This window comes from Haliotis rubra, unplaced genomic scaffold (assembly GCF_003918875.1).
Source record: "Haliotis rubra isolate DU_JTF1 unplaced genomic scaffold, ASM391887v1 Scf41, whole genome shotgun sequence".
NCBI classification, from domain to species: Eukaryota; Metazoa; Mollusca; class Gastropoda; order Lepetellida; family Haliotidae; genus Haliotis; species Haliotis rubra.
Window position 1 is genome coordinate 2,697,782 of NW_025767091.1, and position 7,404 is coordinate 2,705,185.

Consider the following 7,404-nt stretch of genomic DNA (forward strand, 5'->3'; position numbering starts at 1 on the left):
CTTCATGCATTTGGCTAACGGTATATAAATTAAAGTTAAGTGGTAATCACAACAAAGACCGAAAAAGTTGTCCCACCCCAACCCCCTTTACAACTTTACAATGATGCAATTCAAAATATATGCAGAAATATATACAATTTGTTTTAATTTAAATAATTTCAACCCGTTTTCAAGGAACCATATGTGACTTTTTATAGAGGAAAATTTGTAACTCTCAATGGTATTTTTACGTCGACAATAAAATGTTAAAATCGTTGACGTATATTAGTGATTCATTTACTGAATCACTTGAAACCTTTGCGAGACTCATAATTACAACGTATAAAGTAACAAAGAACATGCTGTCTTGTGGAACCCCTTCATCCTGATTGTAATGATCCAGATACGATTCTACCTACTCGGTCATGACATACCCTGTGTAATTAACTGATCTAAATGATCAATACTACTTCGAATTTTTCCGTAAAACATATTGGATGTTTTTAATTAGGTGTTTTTTCCCCAAACATTAGATTAATCTATTAATTACCATTCGCGTCATTTCATCGATCTTAGAAATTCTCTGTCTAAGTTGGCATCTTGGAATTCGGCAGCAGTATTCCCTGTAGCAGGACTTTCAATCATTGTGTGGAAGAAGAAGGATTTATCGGTCTTTATCACATGGCTTGTGACTGGTGCTGCCTCTCAGAAGAATGGGTTTCTTCTTGCCATTTAATAAGTGAATGGGAAACAGATGATGTCATCTCGCCCAGTCCGTGACATTGGATGTGGCGTAATCCGCGTCATGTCGGATCAGCTGCACGTTCACATAGTGCATGTTTTTTAATTAGGTGTTTTTTTCCAAACATCAGATTAATCTATTATTAGCATTCGCGTCATGGTTTAAAGACACAGGTAGTTAAAGATATGGGTCTATAATGTGATTGATCTATGTGATCCCACCAGGTTTTGGAAAAAGGACTATACTGGCATTATGCCCAAGGCAGTATCATAAGCCCCTCAAGAAATGTATTTAGCTGATGTAATTAAAACGTTTCAATGGAAATTTCATTGTTATAAGAGTAAAACTAGACGTCTGTCTTTTCCTGTTTATCTTATATCTCAGAAAATAAGGGACACAATTAAGCAGTGAAGGATGCTTGGTTAGAGTTTCACCAAGTTTATTTGCAATTTCAGAAGTGAATACTTTTGTTATTTCTTTAAAATGGTGAACAGCGGATCTTGAACATTTATATTTCTTTGTGATGTGTTTCATGCCTTAACATAAGTGTATGTTAATTATTTCTGAGACTTAGTTCATACAAGATTGGCGTATATTTTGTTAGCAAGAACATCGTGCGGTGCCTTGACCCAGTCATTCTAACATTGTTAAAGTTATCCACAGCGGAATATCGACGAAAACATCTTTTTATTTCGTCCTATATGTCCGTGCAGTCATTGTTAAACAGTGGTTTATGAATATGACGATTTACAGAGGACTTAGGAATTGTTTGGTTTAACCTTAGCAATTTCATTCAGTTGGCCTGAAGACAATAGGACTGAGTGAGTACTGAGTTTTGTTTTACGCCTCACACAGCAATATTCCAGCCATATGGCAGCGGTCTGTAAATAATCGAGTCTGGACCAGAATAAAACCAGTGATCAACAGCAAGAGCATTGATCTACGCAACTGGGAACCGATGACATTTGTCAACCAAATCAGGGAGCTTGACCACCCGATCGCCTCTGGGTTATTGAAGATCAATTCTAACCCCGGATCTTCACGGGTTGAAAGGAAGGCATCTGGTACATTTCTGAAACTGTCAGGTATTATTTCTTCAATATATGGCGTTTCAAACAAAATAACATCATCATCTGGTTTCATAGCATCTCGTACAATAGGGAGGTGATAGCTTTTAAAGAGGTTATCCTGCACTGGCCATTCAAATTCATTGTAAACATTAACTTATATCTGTGAGGGACCGATCAAGGGCAGAATAAGTTCCTGGCTTGAAGTGATTGAATCATCATTAAAATCACATATACTTCACCAACAGTGAAGCTGTAGAAGGCTTCCATAAAAGCGTGTGAATCAGTAACTTGCTGTAATTTGCAGTGACAATTGGACAGGTAGAAAACGACTGCAAGAGTTATTGCAGTAACAATTAGAGTAAGCAACCCGAATCAAACAGATGGGACTTATACAAACGAAAAACATTTAGCAATGTATGTGTATTTGGATAAAGTTAAACGGATGATTATCCGATCGTTGAGATAAAGTTTAACAAAAAAATGTTTTATATACCATAACAGCTTGTCTGTTTGTTGCGGTTATATGAGTGTGTTTTGTTTAAACAAATCTATTCTTGTGAACTCAGGCTCGCTGACTTGGTGAATATATTACCTAGTATCCCAATTAAGGGTCCTTCACACTTATTTCGAATTGACAGGAATTAAGGAGAATCAGCTAGAATATTTTTTTCCAAAATTCGAACCGCATTCGGGAGAGAATTTTTAAATAAACAATTTTGTTCAAGCTTTGTAAGAATGCTGTTGGAATACTTAGAACGCACTTCAAACCCGGCTCGAATTATTCATACTCATTCCAAATGTACTAGATCACGAATGCAGTTCGAATGAATCGGAATACAGTAGGAATAACTAGAACGCGTTAGAATACACTAAGAATACTTAAAATGAATTTCGACTGCAGTACGAGTCCGGTTCGATTGCTGCGTGAATAGCACTCGATTTTCAGTTGGAACGTACCTCGAATGCTGCACGAATTTACATAGAATGCATTCAGAACCTTCTTGGCATGGCCCCCGAATATGGGTCGAATGTTAAAGAATTTAAACAGAATGCAGCTCGAATATTTCAAATGTCCTTCAAATGCACTTAGAATGTAACACGCATGTCCGGTATGCATGAAGAATGCTGCCGGAATTTTCCACGATGGGGTATAAAAACCGTTTGAATCTGGACTATTCATCAGTCACTGCCCAACTCCCATAGAGTATGGACCACCTGGACCATGTTGCGGTGCTCCCGATTGCTGTCCTCCAGCAAGCCCAGATTGAAAGAGATGTGGAAAAAAACAGGAGAAGACCCAGGAGATTCCAGACCAGACCATGGCTGACAGAGGAAAGGAGGAGGCTGTTTGACATTACACAAGACTGATGGAAGAGCTCAGAGTTGGGGACAGGCAGTCATTCTTCAACTACCTTAGGATGGAGCCTGTCATGTTTGATGAGTTGGTGCAGAAAGTTGGACCAAGAATACAGAAGCAGGATACATATATGAGAAAGGTGCAACCTACAGGCTTGAGGCTTGCCATCACATTGAGGTACCTGGTATCAGGTGATACCCCAGCATCATGTACAGCTTCCGCGTGGCAAGGAACACAATCAGCCTGATCATCTCAGAAGTATGTAAGGTCATTGTGGGGAATACAAGGATGAGGTTATCATCTGCCCTACCACTCCAGAAGAATGGACACCCATTGAAAAGGGATTCAGAAACAGGTGGAATATACCTCATGCCGTAGGAGCTTTAGATGACAAACATGTGGCCATTAGGAAACCTGCCAAGGGCAGCTCACTGTACCACAACTTCTTTTCTGTGGTCCAAATGGCTCTTGTGGGCGTACGTTGGTGCTTACGGAAGTATGTCTGATGCTCAGATCTCCAACAAGTGCGAGCTCAAGGATTGTCTTGAAGATGGGAGCATAGGATTTCCTGATCCGTTCTCCTTACCACAAGATGACTAGCGTATGCCATGCTTTATTCTGGGAGATGATGCCTTTGGATTAAGAGCCTTTTTGATGAAACCGTATGGTCATATGACTCTCCAGAGAGACGAGAGAATCAACAACGACAGGATCAGTCGGGGCCCACGGGTATTGGAAAATGCATTTGAAATCATGGCACACAGTTGGCAAATCCTCCTCACCACCATGCTGCCAAAGCCTTCCGTTGTGAAGGACATCATTGAATACTGTGTCTGCCTGCACAGATGATGAGGACTCGTTATCCTAATCTCCACAATGGTATGGTGGATGAGGAAGATGAGCAGCACAACGTGGTGCCAGGAGGCTGGAGACAACTTGCGCAGCTTGAAGGTGTGAATGAAGTTTCAGTGACGTTTTTAAGGGATTCGGCGGTGTTCTGATGACTCCAGGGCTTATTTGAAGAGCATTCGAGACGTTCTGACTGTATTCGAGGTGCATTCGATGTACATTCGAGCTCTATTCAAAGTGCAATCGAAATATTCCGATACGTTTGAGGAGTATTCCACCTAAATTCCACCAGCAATCGAAGTACATTCGAGGCGCATTCAGGACATTCTTGCACGATTTGAAGTGGCTTGCCTTTTCGATTCTCCCTCGAATACGTTCAGAATACTTAGAATGCAGTTAGGATGCAGTAAGACTACTTAGAATGCAGTTAGAACGCACTTCAAATACAGTTCGATATTTTTCCACTTCGAATGTACCTCGAAAGTTTTGAACATGTTCAAAACATTCGGGCATGTTACAAGAATTGACACGAATAGTTGGAGTGCATTCGGAATGGAGTAAGAAGTTTTAGAATGCAGTTCGAATTTCCAGGACGGCATTCCGGCTCAAGTGTGAAGGGGGTATTACGTACATCGATGCTCATGATGTCAATCACTGGATAGTGTGGATCAGACTAGATTATTTACAGATCGCCCTCATTAAGCTTGGATATTGCTTGGTGTGGCGTTAAACAACAAATAGACGAACAAAACTTTACCACTTATACTCCAACCTGATTGGTCATTGCTTTGGCTTTATGGAATATCTATGATGTTATATCATTATGCACAGGGTGCTTAATACCAGCTTTCAAACAGACATACACAAGCATGTTGACATGGTGACACACTAAGGAGACGATCGATGGAAATGGTTTACTTCCGTTTCCATTTTATGCTATTTACCCAAGTAATCAATGATATGTGAGAACCTGATTTTTAAGAGGCTTTGTCCGTTCGATAAGTTCGATTATGTGTCATTGTGTATTTGTGAACAGTGTGCAAACAAGCAATACAGATCAATGTGAAGCAATGTTTAATTGGAAACATGAATCGAGGACACAACAAATGCAGATAAGAGCCCGTTGCGTCCTTCAACATATGTATATCTGTGATATTTTACGTAACTCAAGTTTGTCATGAATAGCGAAGGTCAATTTTCTGAGATATAGATTCTGATTGGTTTATTGAACTGCTGTCTATGACACTCCCCACTAACCGTGTTGGACATGAACCTGGTCCGTTCCACAAATCAGACTTAGAGATATCATTGTTGTATGTCTAGAAACCTGTGAAGGTCCGGGTTAGAATTGGTTTTCAGTACCCCATGCTTGTCGTAAGAGACGACCAATGGGATCGGGTTGTCAGACTCGCTGAGTTGGTTGACACTTGTCATCAGATCCCAATTGCGTAGATCAACGCTCAATGGTGTTGATCACTGGATTGTCTGGTCCAGACTCGATTATTTACAGGCCGCCGCCATATAGCTGGAATGTTGCTGAGTGCGGCGTAAAATCAAACTCACTCACTTGTAAGTCTTTATAAAGTATGGGAAGTACGATGTTCTTATTGCTCAATTCATTTGTGAAACGTGGCTCTGTTGTGGTTAAGTTGCTACACGCTCCCAGTGTGTGCCGAAGGGAAGGTCCAAATCAATACAATCAATTACAATGATCATCCGCCTTGGTGTATCATGTTTCATAGACACGGAAAAAAGTATTGAAAAGCGCAGTATTTTTCCTGGCATCAATATGTTACCATTATTCACAGCATCGCCTTTGATCGGAGCACGAGCATGAAAATCAATGTATGGTTCGCGAAGGGTCCGCAATAATCATACAAACAAACATTATTTTATGATATGAATATACATGGCAGTATGTGGGTTAAAAAATGCATAAGTGTTGCGTTGAATTTTTCCATGTGTATATAAATTTGCTATGCTAAATACTATAGCTATTTGGATACAATAGACACTTTTCCAAAGGAATATGTAGACACATACCAACCTTCACATGCAAGATCGATGCATTCATTTACTTCCCAATTTATGTTAACACTAATGAAAGATCCTAGTTAAGAGTTGCCGATATGAAATATGTTGCTCAAGAACGTTAGTGGATAGCAACACCAAAAACCTATTCTATTGCTATATTTTCCTCTGGAGGTTTATAGTCTGTTTGCAGTGAAAACGTACCGATGAATTTTAATTTAAACAAAAAAGTAAATCGAACAAAGTGGAATTATGATTGCGAATCCTCATAATTTTACCTTGCCAAATGAGCATTAAAATCTCAGAATTTTATTCATCTTAGGATAAAAGTTGTTTAACAAAAGATCATATATAGTTTCAAATCGCTTGTATTGTTTGTATTACATGGGGGTATGCACATTAAATGAAACACCGAGAACAAGTAGAGTTGGTCTAAGTTAACGCTCATCACGAACCCCACGTGCATTTGTTTCACTGTTCTAACTACTGCGCTTACCCCTTTGTTATACAGACCAATGGTAGCGATTTCAATGTATGATCGTTTGTTCAGCAACTTTTATCCTAACATGAATAAAATTCTGAGATTTAAATGTTCAATTGGCAAGATAAAATTATGACGATTCGTAATAATAATTTCATTTTATTTGATATACCTTTTTGTTTAAAGTGAAATTCATCGGTACGTTTTTACTGCAAACAGACTATCATAATCCATAGCAAAACATATCAATAGATTATTGTCTGTGTCTTCATTTGACCAAAGTGTTTTACTTGTACTTCTTTCTTCACAATTTATTATAGTGATACTGGAATACATGTCATATCGTGTTTAACATCATCAACACCATAATATTATTCATTTGATTGTTTACTTAATATTTAGGCTCCGGGCTTTTAAAGATCGAAGAATTTTTAGACGCTTTTATTTCATCGATGAGCAAATATTCTTCAGAGGGAGGTATTTACTCGGACAAGAATACGTGAGTAATATGGCTCTGGGTGCATGAATTTAAAACCCGTATCAACTGAATTTGAATGCTTGGGTACAAAGACAAATAAGGTGTGTGCACGTTTTGTTCATTCTGCGTTCTCTTGTCATGTACAGAGGGCGTTGACCATTAATTTTAATCATTAATACGTCGACCTTACCTTTGATAAACTCAAACTCAGCCTCACAGTTCTTCATGCCTTTGTCTGTTCAGACTATTTGGACTTTTCATGCATGAAGAATTTGCTAATTTGTTTGAAGAAAAGCTACTCATTTCGATAACGATGATTGAATGTTTTGTGAAAATCTTGGTTTTGCTGGCTTGTATTTGTGAAGTGTCCTGCACCTCCGTCACAGACAGGTACAGATACTTGAGATATCTTGACAT